This window comes from Falco punctatus (genome assembly GCF_963210335.1).
Source record: "Falco punctatus genome assembly, chromosome: 5".
In the NCBI taxonomy this organism is placed as follows: Eukaryota; Metazoa; Chordata; class Aves; order Falconiformes; family Falconidae; genus Falco; species Falco punctatus.
In genome coordinates this window covers 1788761-1807510 of record NC_137584.1, presented here as the reverse complement: position 1 = coordinate 1807510, position 18750 = coordinate 1788761, and the positions used below count along the sequence as shown (strand labels likewise).

Sequence of the window (18750 nt, the reverse complement as noted above, 5' to 3'; positions counted from 1 at the left end):
GGTTTTTTTCCATGCATTTTTTCCATAAAATGAAGAATATTTAATCACTGCTATAAGTCAGTGTAGCTTTATTTATGATGTCATCACATGATTGGGTTAAATTCATTGTTATCTCTGTAGCATTCACACATCTTAAAAACAGATTAAGAATTATCTAATGTTTTAATGTCATAAAAAGAATACATACTTGGGAACCCCAAATTTTGTATTTTTTTCTTTATATTCAGTGTTTAAATAAACCACTGACACATATGAAAAAGCAATCTATTTAAATAATGAGGTATACAGCTCTACATATTTAAGCACGCCGTAATCAGATATTCTATCATGAATAAAAGCATGAGTACTTAATTCATTGTTGGCTTCTTTGTCAGTGCCCAACTGATATACAAGATAATAAGAGCACTAAGATGTTTTTAGTGATGATTTACACATCTTTCACATGCCCTCTTAGCCTAGCTGTAGAATAAAATCGTAAATGCAAAACATTTGGAGATGAAAGATCTAATCCTATAGTTTTAGGTGCACTGTGATTAATGCTCTAACTGTGAATGAGCAGTTAAGGAAAGAACTCTGGTACATCCTTACTGTGTCTAACAAATTACAAGGGAGACTAGAGAGGACTTTTAGACTTTCTTATTAGCACTTACCAGTGCAATACACCCCCCTGCATCACATGACTCAGTCACACTTTTGGGGCCACATAGCCTTTCTGTTCCTCCCATTCAAAATATTGAATGGACTGTGTATGCTTTCAGGTAGTTGTATTACGTACTTCTGAAGAATGGTGAAAAAGGCAGTGTAGAGAATCTATAGACCCTTTGCAGTAGTGGCACCCTGCTGAGCAAGTATCTCTTACTCTAGTACAGCAGCATTACATTAACCATTTCTGAAGGAATTTTCTAATAGAAGTTTCAACAGAAATATAACCAACAAGTCTCTTGGAAAATCTTTTTATTTCCACTATAGAAAGAAAGTGTTAAAAACCATAATAATTATCCTTTAGAGAAAACTTTCTACTTTTATACCTGATTAACAGTGCAATATAAACATATTACTCATGTTGTTTAATTTATTCAGTTATTGATTATGTGCATATAAATGACTGAATGTCCCACACTAAATCACTATTTTACTGTAGGAGGTATTTGTGTAAAGATATGAAATGATTTCTTCAGAGAGACTAAATATAAAAACATCTATATACCAGACACCTCATTATGACTTCATTGGAACTGCATACACAATTAAAATTAAGCATGTGTTTGCAGTGAACTGGGGACCCAAGCAGAAAAGTAGCAGAAAGATGAGATACAGTCAAACTATGTAGTGTTATGGACATGTATATCCTTGAGTACTATGTATAAGCAAAACTTCCAAGAATTCAATTTAATACAAGTAAGAAATTTTAGAGATAACGTTGTTTCAGTCTTTGTTCTGTCTAAATCTTTTATCTCTCTTGTTTGTCTTGTCATCCTTTTGATCCTTTCTATTTTGTGATTACCTAAATCACAACGCAATAAAAAACACAACACTAAGACCTTTAGTGAGTAAGTGGTCAAATATCTCTGGACAATGGGATTCGGTTAGGCAGACTGTCACTTCACAATAAATGAAGCAGTATGTAGGTATAAGAAACATATTTTATATGTTACACTGTTATTGTGCTACATTATTCATAGTCACTGCCTTCCAATACCTAAAGGGGGGCTACAAGAAAGCTGGAGAGGGACTTTTTACAAGGGCATGTAGTGAGAGGACAAGGGGGAATGGCTTTAAGCTGAAAAAGGATAGGTTTAGATTAGGTATTAGGAAGAAATTCTTTACTGTGAGGGTGGTGAGGCACTGGGACAGGTTGTCCAGAGAAGCTGTGGATGCCCCATCCCTGGAATGTTCAAGGCCGGGCTGGATGGGGCTTTGAGCAACCTGGTCTAGTGGGAGGTGTCCCTGCCCGTGGCAGGGGGTTGGAACTAGATGATCTTTAAGGTTCTTTCCAACCCAAACCATTCTATGATTCTATGGTTATTAAGTTATAATCATACCTTGACATCAAGGTGTTCCCCCATCAGAATGTCTTTTTTAAAATATACATGGAAGAGACTGGGAGCTACGAGTTAATCCAGCTGTTAATTGCAGACTGAATTCTTATCATGACAAGACTTAATACCTATTGTATGGAGTCCAAACAATATTGGTTCATGCACATCATAGTTCTGAACCTGAAAATTGGACTGAGCAGAGCTTGTATTTCTTAACACTTAAACAATCTCTGTAAAGCTTCATAGGATATTTATAAGTGTGTTTAGCATGGTGTCAGGTTCCTTAGTTGATATCTTCCTGTTGAGAAATGCATCTTTGTTACCATTAGTACCACCAAAACCAGATATATTTTTACAAGTTTTAGAATTAATCAGTTTGCATGGCATTTAGCAGCAGAAAAGAGATATTGCTCAATTTTTATGAGTAACAGTAGGTTGACATTGAACAATTTTTTGGGGAAAATTTAATCAGCATAATCCACTGGTCTCATGAGACCGATGGCATTGAAACTGCCGTTTTTGGTGCCCTAAAATCTGCTGCCACCAGAATTTCTTTTCTTAATGTCAGAGACTACTTTGGCAGAAAGACAGGGGTCATATTGTGGATCTGAAGAAAAACAATTTTGGTGCCAAAAGAGATGAAACAATTGGTGCATAAGGTCAATTGATGTTCTTGCCAATTGCTTCATGGCATTAGAGCCTTCTAAATCTTTCTTGAAAAATCTTCCATCAAAAGATTGGAATACATTAATCTTGTCCTTTACTACTCAACAGAAAGGATAAGTAGATCAATATTAAATTTGAAACTATTTTTCTCATGAAAATGAGAAAATGGCATTTTTGTCTTTGAACAAAGCTTTATTCTACTTTTATGCCCTTCTAACCTGAGCTGATAGTTATTTCATGGGTTTGTTTTAATTTTCCCCATAAAAATAGAGAATTAGTTATTTTCTGTTAGAACACACCTAATTATGAAGAAAACTAAAACCCCATTGCCTTTAGTATAACAGGAATCAAACTGTAGAATGCTTTCTTTCCCACAGTTTTATATAGCACTTAGTGAAAATGGCAAACTGTGGTTCCTACTTACATCCCTAAAAAATGTTATTGCTCTCTTTGTGGTTGGTAATATCTGGTTACTTTCATTGCGAAACTGTCTCTAAATGGGTTTCCTCATGATTCCGTTTCTTTCACATGCCCCTCTACTAAGATAATACCTACCTAAATTCTTCAGTCTTTGTGTGCCTAGTAAGGGTTTTAACCAAATCTGTAATACCGCCTTATATAATCTATTTTTAGCATAGTATTTCTTACTAGTTTCAATGGTGAATTTATTAAGATTAAAGGTGGAAAACTGATTATATACATAATGTAATTTCATACATTCTAATACACTCTAAAAACTGGTAGAGAATTGTCTTCATATAAACATCCTCTAGAACACTATTAAGGTCAGGTTTATAGGGAAGGTCATCTCAGGGCAGTCGTTTAACTCTCTGTATTAACATTCTGTGCAAAGACGCGGAGTTGATTGTGCGTGTACGAAGGGGAAAATACTACTAGCAATATTTTCAGTTGCTTTGGTTGCCAGTTTATACTGCCAGAATATTCTCAGTGGCTTTGCTTTCCTTGGTCATGGGCACAAAACTGAGCCAGAATCAAGCACTCATCTGGAAGCTGGCAATAGATTTTTTTGGCTTACCCGTTTCTTTTGATAAGAAGCGCTTTGTCCCTTAGCATAAGACATAGTTGACCTTGAGTTGCCTGGAATGTTGTTAATGCTGAAGAAATGACTGACAAACAGCAATTATGGAGAAACATGTGGTTGTTGCTATTCTTATGCTCTCATCAGGTATTGTTACACATTTGAGGTCAGACTGTGAAAGGTAACATTGTGGATGAAACAATGAAAAAGAAATAGCATTATTTTCCAACTCTTTATTCATGACTACAGATATTTTCTATATGATTTGCCCTTTCTATCACAGTGACCTCTACAGACATGATGACGAAAAATACTAACAAAAAGATAACAAATGATAGGTGGTATAAGAAGTTATTCACAAAACACGAAACTAAAAGCAGAAAAACAATTGCATAAGCCGTTGTTGGCATCACAGCAAGTATAAAGTCAGATCTGGTTTTCAAATTTACTAGTATAAGGACTCCCTGCTGAAAGCATGTACCAGATGCAGGATTTTCTCAAGGTTAAATGTGATTATAGCACACACAGACATACAAATTGCAGACAGAGATTAAATCACAGAATAATGAGATCTTTTCAAAAGGTACTATGCTACTCTGATTATCCTCTCTACCTTTAAGGTATGCTTGTGTTTTAAGTCTTTATACACTATGTTTATTGTGAAACTGCATTTGAGCTGATATTATGTCATTGAACCTGAAGGTCTGTCCGTTTTATTGTATTGCCTGCAGAAAAATTAATTTCATGTAAAGTATCTATAGTTATACTTCTGTGTGTCAGCAGTCAGAATTATCTTCATTTTTTTTTTTACTGACTTTTTATATGTCTGAAAAGAGATAAACCAATCACAGGAAGATATTAATGAAATGGAAACTCCTGTAAGAAAATTAAATAGATATGCATAAGTAGCATTCTGTGCTCCATACAGAAAACACATTAGTTTGAATTTACTGGTAACTGTCAAAAGCAGTGACTTCAAAACTTCAAAATCCTATAGAAAGGTGGAATTTTTGAAAAAATATTTTATTATCTCACTGATATTATGGAGTGATGGTTTAACACATGGAAAATAGTGGAGTGGTTAGACTGCCATAGCCAGAAGGTCTCTGAAGGCTGTGTCTACCCTAGTGATTTGTCTTGGTGCAATAAAAAGTATTTTATGTGAATTGCCCAATGGTATCCATTTGTCTTATGCTTGTTCAGGTCTGCAAGTAGTTTGATGCACAAAAATAAAATTATTTTTTGAGGAAAGTAAATCATAAATTCTGATCCAGATGTGTTCCAGTGCTAACACTTTTACATTAAACTCCCTTTCCTGTGGTGATTTAAGAGAAGGTATCTGGTAAAACCAAGTTAAAACTGTGTTATGCTAAGCCAGTGTCAAATTCATGAACTGATGATGGAACTGAGTACATAAACTGATTCAGTGTGATGCTCCAAAGAGTTAATTTTCAAATTAATATGTTAAACAAAGCAGATTCTACTGTATACTGTACTTGGTCCCAGCTTTGGCTCAGAAAGGACTGAGTGCTTTCCCCAATCAGAATAACACTGTATTGTGCTATCCAGAAGTTTTTCACAAGCCTCCCCAAAAACAGTGCTATGCCTGCAAGGCATAACTACAGCTCACTGGAAAGCTGTTCCTTTAAAAAACGCTCATTGAAAGATTCAGTTTCATTGAAATGGAAATGTACACAGTTTCATGGATTAAAAAGCCAGAAGGGAGTACTGTGATCATCTAGCCTGGCATACTGTACAACAGAGACCTCATGGCTGTCTTAGTTTCTTCCCATTTGAACTAGGTCATGTCTTTCTAAAGATAAAAAAAATCCTCTACCTTGCTTTTTAAAAAGCATACTTCAAGAATGAGAGTATCTACCACATTTTTCAATGAGGTACTCCTCATTATTAATTACGCTGTTAATTCTAAGTTTGTCCGTCTTCAGTGTCTAGCCCCTGGGTCTTGTTACGCCTCTGTCTGTGAGACTAAAATGAAATTTATCTTCCTATGTATATATTTATAGACTGTAATCTAGTTATCCATTATACTAAGGAGGTGAAATTTCTTGATTCTCTCACTTTAGGTCATGGTTTTGAGTACTTTGATGGTTATATTGTGTATACTTAGCTACTTACCAACGTTATTTTTGACTTGTGAATGCAGAAATTGGATGCATTATTTGAATACAGAAGCAGCTGATGCTAAGTAGTGTCTCTGTTCTTGCTGAGATTCCACTGTTCATACATCCAGGTTCACGTTCTTTTTTGACTAAGTTTAATAAAAGTTTGGAGCTATCCAGATGACCTGAAACTGCAGGGAGTTCTCTGCCTGACAGCTTGTATTGTAAGCTTTTAGGTGTTTGTAGTTTACAGCTCTATTGTCACTGTGGTGGCACTAAATCAGACGTCGTATTCTTCCTTGATGCCAAGTCCTTTTTAGGCCACTAATTCTGGGAGAAGTTTTTAAAAAGCAGAGAGCTAAGACTGCATTTTGGGTTTACTTAAATGCAGTCTTGGGTCTTTGCTTTTGCTATACTTAAAGCAAATCACAGTTTTGGATTGGCTTATCCAAACAGCAGCCTGCAGGAAAAATAGAAGAAATGAGGAAGAAGGGGAAGGACTAGTCTGATGTAAACAATAGTTGTGTTGCTGTATCCGTTCAGTGTGAGAGCTCAGTGGTTAGAGCATTCAGCCCAGATACGAGAGATACTGGCTCACTTTCTTAATTTGTCTCAGGAAAGACAAACTTACATTTCCTACTCTCCATGCTAATAGTTTTACCACATGGACAGAAAGTGATTTTGTTATCTGCCAGCATTAATATTTTAAGTGTTTCATGTAAAACTGAGTTGATGCATGAGTTCAGCAGTGTGCTTCAGACTGTTGCTGGGTAGAAAGTTGGCGGGGTGGCTGAGCCCGAAGAGTAGTGGGGAATGGAAATACATCCAGTTGGCAGCCAGCTACAAGTGGTGTTCCCCAGGGCTCAGTACTGGGGCCAGTTCGGTTTAATGTCCTTGTCAATGATCTGGATGAGGGGATCATCCTCAGTGAGTCTGCAGACGACACCAAGCTGCGGGGGGAGTGCTGATCTGCTGGAGGGCAGGAAGGCTCTGCAGGGGGATCTGGACAGGCTGGATTGATGGGCCAAGGCCAGTTGTATGAAATTCAACAAGGAGAAGCACCGGGTCCTGCACCTGGGTCACAACAACCCCATGTAACACTACAGGCTTGGGGAAGGGTGGCTGGAAAGTTGCCTGGCAGAGAAGGACCTGGGGGTGCTGGTCGACAGCCGGCTGAACACGAGCCAGCAGTGTGCCCAGGTGGCCAAGGGGGCTGACAGCATCGTGGCTTGTGTCAGACACAGTGTGGCCAGCAGGACCAGGGCAGTGACTGTCCCCCTGTACTGGGCACTGGTGAGGCCGCACCTCGAACCCTGGGTTCAGGTTTGGGCCCCTCACTGCCAGACAGACATTGAGGTGCTGGAGCGTGTCCAGAGAAGGGCAACGGAGCTGGTGGAGGGTCTGGAGCACAAGTCCTATAAGGAGCAGCTGAGGGAACTGGGGGTGTTTAGTCTGTAGGAAAGGAGGCTGAGGGGAGACCTTATTGCTCTCTACAGCTACTGAAAGGAGGCTGTAGGCAGGTGGGTGCTGGTCTCTTCTCCCAAGTAACAAGTGACAGGACCAGAGGAAATGATCTCAAATTGTGCCAGGGAAGGTTTAGATTGGATATTAGAAAAAAAATTCTTCCCCAAAAGGGCTGTTGAGCATTGGAACAGGCTTTCCAGGGAAGTGGTGGAGTCACCATCCCTGGAGGTGTTTAAAAAAGTGTAGATGACACTTAGGGACATGGTTTAGTGGTGAACTTGGCAGTCCTGGCTTAGCAGGTTGGACTTGATGATCTTATCTTTTCTGACTTAAGTGATTCTATGATTCTATGATCTCCTTTTATTCCTTATCTTAACTAGGGCAAAGAATCACTTTGACCTTGGAGGTCTAACCTCTCTTTGGAGTATCTTGGCCACTGAGACAGTTATGATAAAATGTGGTTTTTTTTCTTTTCCCGGTTACTAGTAAAAAAATTAGAATTTCCTACTTGAAAAAATATTCTCACATTTGTGTTCCTCCTCTTGGTCACTAGTGAATATGTAAACATTTTTTAAAAGGCAGACCTTAAATAATTTTTAGAATATGATTTACTGACTTTTAAATATATTTTAAAGTACAAACATGCTGTCTCTGAGAACTTCCCTTGTAACGTATGCCAATAGAACAGACAGGCATTGAAGTGAAGTTAGAAAACGGATGGTGTTTAAGATAAAGTTGTTATGTATGTTGTGGCAAAATGTTACCTTTTTAAAAGACTGAGCCATAGGCCAATTACAAATAGTTTGGTATTTCCAAAGGAACAGTATTTCCCAAGGAAAAATGTGACAGGTATGGATATAGAACTAGGAGGATTATGGGTCTAATTTAAGGTGGTTACAACTTCATCAGGTTTGAGAATTTGAAGCAAAATTTTACATGCTGGTGTCTGTCTCAGGTAGCTTGTTACAGTCATTACAGCTAAAAAGGCCTAGCCATTTCAGAGAATGGAGGAAAATAAATTCAAAAGTAAGAAAAAAAATCCATCTAAATACTTAGTTGCCCTTGTGCTTTGACATGGGGCTAGCTTCTACATCAGGAATATGACTTGGTTGCCCAGGTGAAAAGGTCTCTACGGAAAGCTTTCACACTTGGTTCTTCCTTCCCCATTCCCCTCCTTCGACATTTATTATACTTTGAAAAAATGTGGTTTGCGTGCTTAGTGTATGTATAGTCAGGAGTGACTTCCTGGAACTTAATTTCTAATACTCTGCCGTGACTAAGCATGCTTGATCCTCCCATAGTTCATAACTGTAGCAGATGGCAACTGAATATACTTCCTCCCTCTGCACGCCCCACAGGTAACAAGCTTGTGCGTCAGCCCTAGACATTGACTTCTCTCATCGCTGCTAGCACCTGTGCCATTCCTACTGAGCTACTGAACATGCTCCAGACTGAGATTAAATTTCCTGCTTAGTGCAGTTCAGAGCCAGAATAACAATGGACATCGGAACTGTGAGTTGCAATGCAGTTCCTTTCAGTCGGGCCGTCACTAGCCCCAGCAGCTGCTGGTGCTTGGGTAGGTCCGTGGTTGAAAACAAAGCGTCTGCTGAGACTAAGAAAAGACAGAGAGAGAGAGAGAGAGAGAAAATGACTGGAAATTGGAGGATGAACATGAAAGTAACTGGGGAAAAGACTATTTATGGAAGTTGGTTTTAGGTTGAGAAGCTGGAACTGAGAGATGAGAGGGGTAAGAGTTTCATTTGCCTACGCATCCACTGCGCAGATGAATGTGGGAGAGGAACACGCTGTCCAGCGCGGTTTCACAGATAGTTATGGACAGCAGAGGGCAAAACATCTAGAACCTTTTTTCAGTTCCAGGTTTTAGAGGCAAGTCTATCAGTGTGGCATGGACTTTTCTGCCCTGTCTGTCTCAGTTTTCCTGGCATCTCTTGTCCCACCCATATGACCTTGGCCATGGTTCCTTGTCCCAGTGATGTCCAAAGCTTTTATATCCCTCACTCACTCCTGTGGCTTCCCATTATGGCCTGTTTCTCGTCATGACCCACAAACCTGATCTCTTCATGCTTAAAAGCATCCTCTCTCAGTCAAATCTCCTTTTTGTTCTGCATACACAGTTCCAGATTTCCTGTGTAGCCACTCCAGTTCTTACTCCAAAGACCTCTCCCAGTTCCCAGGCTCATTAATAATCGTGTCCAGTCTCACCTTTTTCTGACCTCTCAGCAAATTTCCCTTTCTGCCCTCCATGTGGCAGAGGTTTTCTGATCTAGTATGGGTACTAAAATAAGGTGAGTGTTTATCTCAGTCCTCCTCTTCTTTTTTTCACTGTTTGTCCAACTAGTCTTAGGTTTCTCCACATCCTTTGCCTCTTTGTCAGAATGCTCTTTCCAAACTCCTTTCCTGTCCATCCACTACATTTTTTCTTGACCAGACAGTCTTGAACTCTTCACTCCGTGACATTTAAGCAAATTCCAGGGCTTATTCCCAGACCGCAATCTGTGCAATTCAGATTAAAAAGGTACATACTAAATACAGGTCTCAGTTGCAATTGTATTTCAGTTTTGTTGGCCTGTTGTTTATGATCTAACTTTCTGCTTACTGTGTGGCTTGTTGTTGCTCTGAAGACTGAATTACTGAATTTTCATGCCACTCGCTATCTGAGTCTTAATAATCTTAATTATTTCATTTTTTACAATATTCTAGAGAAATGACGGTGGAAAGAAAGTGGTGTTATCCATATAAAATAATTCAGGAAAAAACTTAGAACCTAGCTTTTCAGAGTACTTAACATTATATGCTGTGTATTAACTTCTGAATGTTGGTAGCAGAACTCATATGGATTAGATTTGCAGCTATGTTATCAGCATTTCTGCAAAAGATATTTAAGTTGGGACAGTATATGTGGGGGCACAATTAATGATGCCTCAGAAGAGCTTGGTTTAAGTGCCATATCAATGTTATTAAGCATGCAGCAGGAGGACACAATCCAAGTTTTCCAGGGAAGCCATCACTTTTCTGATCATGCCTTCTTTTCAATTGTGTAGTTGTTTATTACACAATTTCCAGGTGCTGCAGTGAATGAAAAAAAAAAAAATATCTACTTACACATGGTTTCCTATCAGACCAGATTCATCCTGAGCATTAAATGAATCTGGAGCTTCCTAAGAAAGAATATTTGGATGTTCAGGAAGTACCACAGTGTTGTTATTCAAAGGTACAAGGAGGCAGAATTACTTCTGGATTGGTGGATATAAATCTACTTTGAGTGTCTTTGAGTGTTTGATATGCAATCCCACTAGCATTCTATTAATTTATCAAGGTAACTGTGGTATCTGAAGTTGAAATATTCATCTGTGGCAAATAACTATTACTCTGTTTTAAACATAAACTTTGGGAAAGTATTAGAAGCTAAGAGGACTTAAGAAAATAAATATAGTAAGTGGTACACAGCAGAGGTGGATGGTTCACCGTGGATATAATTTGGATGTAATCATTATAAAAAATCAGCTGCTCTAATTTGCTGCAGGACTTTGACAATAAACATTAATTACTTGGGGTTCTTTGGCAATATGCACCAAGAAGCATGCTACAACATACAAAGTAAATGTGTTTACAGGCTACCAAACTCTTATGAAGGGAAATGGGTATAGCTGATATTTGGGCCTCTATAGACCTAAGGTACCTCTTTCAACACAAAAGACAGTATTTAATAACCAAAATATAGGTGTCTGGTGGTATTTGAAATGCCCTACCACAGTTAGCCTCCAGCTGTTGCTCCCAAGGACTCAGATTTCCTCTAGTCTCACGTCTGTTAGCCCCAGATCTCAGATACCCTAGGTGTCTGAAATGTCTCTGGCTAGTTTTGAGCACTGAGTGAGTCATAGTTCTGTATTCAAGATACATTTTTGGTCTGATTTGTACAGATATTGGTCTGAGAGTGATCCTTGCCCAGAATGTACTTTAAAGCTTAAATGATTTGGAGCTTAGAGATCTCCTGAATTAGGGAGAGTTTTTTATTAGTGATTTTTATTTTTAGTAGTTCCTGGTAGATTTTTGTTCACCCATGAATATTTTGATCATTTTTTCAGGGAAATTTAGCATCCATGATTCTGTAGCCAGACGTATAAATTAATGACATTTGATGGATTATCTGCTTTCTGTTTGTTTCAAATCTTCTGTTAGCTATTTTCCTTTATTCTTTCCTATTGTTTCTATGAGAAGAGACACTAAAAAATACTTTCCTGTTCACCTTCTTAATGCCACTTCTAATGTATCGACTTTGGTATGTCCCCATCTCTTTTCTAGACTAACGAATCCTGGTCATTCTTTGTACACGGATAGTGCTAAATTTGATCCATTCCTTTTCTGCACCTTTTCCAATCGTGTTGTATTCTTTTTGAGGTAAGAAGGACCACCAGAATTATACACAGCATTCAGACTGGAGCTGTGCTATTAATTTATTCTGTGACATTATGTTTTTGTATTCTTTCATAGTAATTTGCATTTTTGTCTTTGCTTTTTTTGACGGTTATTAAACATATTCCTGATATTTCCAAAAAGTGATCTGTTATAACTCCAGGGTCTTACTACTGAGTTATAATATTTCAGAGTCTATCACTGTGTATGTAAAGCCAGAATTATTCTTTGGTCTATCAGTTTATATCTGTCTATGCTGAATTTTTGTCTGCCTCTTAATTGCCTAGTTAGACAATATTATGATATCTGAAACAACCATTACTTTTGCTACTGAAGGGAGCAAACTTTGTAATCTTTCATCCTTCTTTCAGGTCATTTTTTAATCCGTTGAACAGCACAGGTCACAATACAGATCCCACTGTGACTGCAGTTTTCACGGTGAAAACTGACAATGTATTCCTACACAGCTGGTTCCAGTGGGCTCTGCAATGGACCCACAGCCGGCCATAGCTGAGTGCCTCAGACGAGCTGGCAGCACCTCTGTGATAATGTCTTTAAGAAAGGGCAGAAAATACTAGACACAGAGAGGAAGAGGGAGCAAAAAGCATGAGAGAAACAGCAGAGGAAACATCAAGGTCAGAGGAGGAGGAGGTGTTCCAGGTGCTGGAGCAGATACTCCCTGCAGCCCATGGAGGACCTACAGCAGAGATTATTTTCCTGACAGGAACTGCAGCTTGTGGAGAGCCCACACCAGAGCAGAGAAAAGGTGTAACAAGTGGCGTTAGAGAGGAACTGCTGTGTACTGACTGTAACCTGCCATCCCCCTCTTCACTGCTCAGGGGTGAAGAGAAGTCTGGAGGGCAGGAGCGAAGTTGAGTCTGAGAATGTGGGGAGGAAAGATGTTTTTTTTAATGGTTGTCTTTTATTTCCCGCTACCCAAAATAGTAATTATATTTTTATTTCAATGCACAATAAATTAAATTAATTTTCCCCCAAGTTGTGTCTGTTTTGTCTGCGACATTCATTAGTAATCAGTCTGTCTTGATCTCAACCCACATGCTTTCTCATTCCTGAGTTATCTTGCTCTTTGCACCCCAGTCCTGCTGAGGAGAGGGAGCGACTGCCTGCATGGGATGGCAGCTGACAGCCAAGGTTAAGCTACCTTACTACCTTTGCTTTCTGCTTATTACTCATTATTAATATATACAGGCATTTTTCTGAATGGAATCGCCAGGCAAATTAATTCTTTTTCTGAAAAGCAGTTCTGATAAGCAACCTTGTTGAATGCAGACTGGAAAATAAAATAAAAAAACCCCAAATTTTTGGTCTCTATACACATTTACTCCTTTAGTAAAAGTTGATAGATTTGTGGGACAGAAGTTTCTGTTAAAAAAAAAAAGTTTTCTTTATTATGTCATAGTTATTAATTTGTCCACTGGTTCTATTTTTTAAAATATTAGCACTTTATTTAGGGTGGGGATTGTTCTTACTTATCTGCTTCTCTGCTGGACTGCTGTGGAATCCCCTTTCAAAAATCTGTGTCGTGTTAGCTGTTTTTCAGTTCTTGAGTGCCAAAGCAATTCTGAGTGAGGTTTCATAACATGTTTAGTTGTGTTATTCTTGAAAAATTTGGAAACTTTTGGCAAAAATAAATTAGTAGAAAAGTAGTTTGTTAGTTTTTGGCTTCATTGTTTGTGGGTTTTTTTGCTCTAGAACCTCTTCCAGAACTTTGAAGAGTTTTAGCAATTTTGAGGTTGAGATTGACCCTTTAAAATGTTGAATGTAAAGAAAAATTCTGGAAACCTCTTCAAGCTCTTCAACAGTGATTGTAGATCTAAAAAGTAATTTAGGGTTTTTTCTGTCTTCTTTGCACGTTCCTTAATTCCTACAAGCTCCATGTCATGCTCCCTGCTCCTCATCTAGTTAAAAAGGCATTTGTTGTTGGATATTCTGCCTTTTGCACACTATTCTTCAAACATTTGGTCTTCCTCACTATATTTTTGTAGAAACAATCAGAGTTTATGATTTTTTTCTATTTTACTCATTTGAATACATCTTCCTTTTCTGAAAGATAACTTCCTGTATTGTTCAGTTGGTCTTCCTGTCTATGCTGTAGTAGTCATAACTTTTTCTTGGTCCTTTTGCTACTGGTATTCATTTGCTCTGACACATTAATACAAGGTCTTTGGTTTCCTTAATGACTGCATGTATTCTACCCTTTTTGATGTCTCCTTTTGTTTGTGTTCCATAAACCTCATTTTTGATATAATTTCCCATTTTGAAATTAGTAACTTTTTGTTTGCTTATTTCTGCAGAGCTGTTGAAACTAAATTTATGATGGTTGCTGTCATAGCATAGCCCCTGGAAAGTAATGCTGTGAACTACATCCTTTGTGATTTCACAGTCAGGACAAGAATTACTCCTCCTTTTGGAGGTTTTGCCACTAGATGCTCTAATCATTAAGAGGAACTAAAAGTTGTTATGATCATGCACTAATGTGACAGCCAGTTATCTGCTGGAGATTAGATGAGGTGTTCCCATTATTATTTTCTGCTTTTGCATTCACAGTTCTTGTGTGGATTCCAGATTCACGTAACCTGTCTGATTTAGCTCTAAAACCTCTGCTAACAATAAAACTCCACCAACACAGCCAGTCTTTCCTATGTACTTTAGCGGCAGTGTTCACTGATTCATCATCTTCCATCAAGTTTCTGATATAGTGCTAAACTCAATTTCTTATTTGAATCAAAGTATTTAAAATCCCTTAGTCTTTCTCTTCTAGCATTTCTATGGAAACATAGATATTATTTCATTTTTATGTTCTTCTGTACCCTATTGTGATTGTTCTTTACTTTTAAATTTGAATTTTACTCTTCTATCTCAGATTTTGAGGTTTTATGAAGAAGCAGGGGTTTACGCAGATTTTTTATGAAAAAACTCTTAAAAAGATCTATTATCCTGGATGTTTCCCTTGCAAGGGATGCAACCCTTGTTGACTTTCCTGGAGTTAGTAGGTTTTTAAAATACAAGCAGCCTCATTCTGTTTTGACTTTAGAAAAAGTTCTCTTGTACAGGTTCTGTCTTCCATCAGTTCTTAATATATCCTTCTTCCTGATGTCATTTATTCAGACATGTGTGGAGATTTCCACTGTGAGCCAATAGCTGGTACTGAGAACATCTCAGAGAATGCTGCCATGAAGCTTCTGGTGGTGTTTCCCCCAGAGCTGCAGGCTTTTTCTCTTTAGGACTGTTCTGCTCTTCTTTGAGTCTCTGAGGGTCTCTTAGCCTGCCAGCACAGACTCCTTCCTAGCCTTGCCCCTCACCAGTCAGCCCCCTGCCCCTGAGAGCCAGGCCATCAAGTGGCGCCTTTGAATGTCACAGGCTTATTAGGAAACCGCATGCTGGTTTTAACCTGACTGTAACATGCCATTCCTTCCACTAAAAAAACCCTAATAAAACAATCAAACAAACAATCAATCAAACAAACAAACAAACAAACAAACAAAATCTGCCTTCAGATTTCAGTTTGGGAAGCCTGCTTTTTACCTTACAGTCTTTATTTCTACACCTCACTAGTCATATAACAGCATATTTTCAAGATGGAGAGGTCAGTTATCTATATAATATGTATGTGTACAAAAATGTAGATGATTGTCAATAAGTGTTGTTATTTGAACTATGGTAAAAATTGTTTTTTGAGCAAATGCTGTTCCAATTAAGTTCCCAAACTGTGATGAATTTAACTATATAAAATCTTGGATAGATAATCCCATTCTAATTCTTTGATTAAAAAAAAAAAAATCTCACCTAGTATATAGTTTTCTGGAATCAAAGAGTACCCATTCCTCAGGTTCCTATACCTTTGCAAAGCTGAAACAGATTTGGGCTCCATCGTTATTCTCTGCTTCACCTAGCTTCTGAGAAGCAGTATATAAATGAAGGCAGTCATGCAGCTATTCTAATGAATACTGGAAATTTTGTAGGAGCCATCAGATGTAGGACACAAAAATGGTTTAAACCCATCTTCTTTCTCCTATTTTAATTTCTGTCTCTCTACTGAGATATTTAGAGTAATATGTAACACAGCAATATCCAGAATATTTTATGCGGTTCCTGCTGTTGCATGATTTACGATTACATCCATCCCCATCAAGCTCACATTTATATGCACTGTTCTTTACAATTAACTTGTTTAACAACAACAGCCTGGTTTCTAGGTTAATATGAAAGTATCACCCCTTGATACTGTAAGTAAAAACTCCTAATTATACGTATTAACATTTTGTCTGACCAGATCTGTATCACTGAGGATGATCAAAAATGACAGTATTCCAAACATGGCTGCTGGTAATCCATCAGCATTTCTTCCCTTGATTATCATGTTAGTAGAATCCTCTTAAAGTATTACGCATGAAAATTAAACAATATTCACGATTGTGTAAAAATTACAGAAAATGACATTTTAACAAAAAGCATTCATAGAAATCTAACACTTTCTATACTGTTAGATATATGAAGGTAGGGATAGGGTGAAGATAAATCACATAATATGATGCTGATAGTGAACACCAGTTAATACCTGTCATCTATGGGAAATAGGCATCAAGTGTATAATCTAAAAGGAAATTTTGCCATTGTACGCTCTATTACTTTACTTCAAAATGCACTGCACTGATTCTTCTATGGCAATCATCCCAGGGAACAGCAACAGGCATGTGAATTTCTGGTGTATGTTACTCCTCCAGTGCCATATAATGGAGTATGTGTGGTGCCAGCAAGATGACGATATTCAGAAGAGAAGGTCACGTATGCAGTCATAATAACAAAGCGGTCTAGTGAGGGAAATCTAGGCTGAATGGGCAACTGTTCTTATAAATTCCTGTGAAACGTGGTCTGTGACAGTACTTCAGTCTTCATTTTATACAATATTCTAAGTGGTACATGTTGTTTTGTAGCTGAAAGGAGAAATATGATTGTACTATCACTGAGATACCTTTTTTTTTTTTTTTTTCTATTGCTATATGGTACTGTAGTACAGGCATACTGAGTTACCGTCGAAGGAAGGGTGACTATGTTACTTCTTAGAAGAAAATATTGCTAAAGTAATTACATTTAAGCATCTTTCTTTTCAGTTAAAATCCTACACTTAGACTATTAGTTGACAAGGTCAATTATACCATCCTCAGACTGCTGCTCCATGAAACATAGTTTTATTTGATGTAATGTACAGTCTGTCTGTTTCTTAAATGCTTGTTCCTTTTTTGTGCATCTGTTGTTTGGGCTACGATACAGTAAGCATTAGAAAAATGGCCAGTATATCTCCTTTTCTTGGTTGCTGTTCTTTTTGTTTCTTTTCTTTTTTAATATATGAGTCTGTGAAAGTGAAAACTATTCCAAAGAGAGTGTAAACATTTTATTATTTATTTAACAGCAGCATTATTGCCAACCTTCTCATAATGACTTTGAAATATATACATCTAGATTTATAAGCATCAATCAATAAACACAATACGGACACAGTAAAAAAATATATATTTTCACTCCGAAAGACTCTCCTCATTATATTATGATGCCTTTAAAGTATGTCACATGTTAGATCTAAACTACTTGACAGGAAGCCATTTTAAAGACATTTATGAATATAATCAATGTAATTCTCAATAGTGATATTTCTAATACCCAATTTGCTGACTTCATGTTCTTGTCAAGATAATTTATACATATACACCATATGTTCTGTGAATTTTTTCTTTGCCCAGGTGAGCATTTTATCTTCCTTTCTCCCTAAAGGAATTATCCACATCCCTGAAATCAGAGGATCCTCCACTTATTTTCCCCTTCTGTCAGACCTTCTAGCCTTAAGACCTCAAGTCATAATGATCATCCTTTCAGCAGAGGGCAGCATATGGCATTCTCAGAGTCTATCAATTCCACTGTTTAATTGGCTGTAGAAATCACTGTTGAGCTAAAGGTGATTCTGAATTACTGCCAACTCTTCTTGACTCTTAGGCAGGATTCAGATTTTGGTATTCTTTGTGATTGTATAAAATACTTCCCAGAGGAATGATCTGTAGGTATTAAATCTACTAAATAAAATGAAAATATTTCTCCTTTATTTTTATTATTGCAAAAGAGCAGTACTTCTCTGGTTGGATTTTTATTACTAATGATAGTAAAGTTTGTAGAAAAAATTACTTTGTTCCAATAAATTGAATAGGTGTTCTAAAGTTACAGATCAGGTAGTTTTCATTTTTGGCAATCTTAGGCCCTTATCTTCATAATAATGGTAAAGCTATTAGGGAAAGAAGGGCTTGGCAAACAAGTTGCTATCGAGTATCAGACAGCCTAACACTCTGAGCTAAAATTTCTGTTTCACAATATTTTCCAAAAAAGCAGCAGTTTTAACACGCTTCTTTCCTTTGCATTTTGTATAGAAAGAACGAGTTTACATCCATGTTTTATTATTCACATTATGTTGGCTTTTTAAAAAAATATATTATATAGTTCATTTTCTAAGTTATAGACAGATTATATAGTTCATGCATGAAGTAATCACCTAATATCCTGCAGAAGTTTCAGGGTGATCCTCACCTTTCTGATTTTTTACAATCACATTTTCAAGTATTCTGTATGTGGAGTCCTTGTTTATTGATCAGATCAGATGCAAGTTATGCTTCTAGTGCAACATATTTAAATGTCTTTGGTTTTGAGAAACTAGTTAGAACAAGTTCTTTATTGGCTTTAAGATATGACATAATTGCCTTGCTCATTAGATGTAAAAAAGGGTCTTCCATGGAATGTCCAATGAGATGGCATTCCTCATACTGATGGTAACATAAATTTGCTCTTTTTTTCTTTCCTTTTTTGAAGTAACAATTAGTGCTTTCTGGTTTATATAAATTCAGAAGTTCTCAAAATGACAATTGATTCTTTTTGTATGCTGCAGAGGCTTCTAACAGATTGAGAAGTTTAAAACAGTTTTTACAAT

General features: G+C 37.3%; 1 protein-coding gene across 2 annotated transcripts in view; it reads left to right on the top strand.

The window, feature by feature from the left end:
• Positions 1 to 18750, top strand: part of LOC308064498 (uncharacterized protein) — a 193931-nt gene that overhangs the window by 22554 nt on the left and 152627 nt on the right. The window lies entirely within an intron of this gene.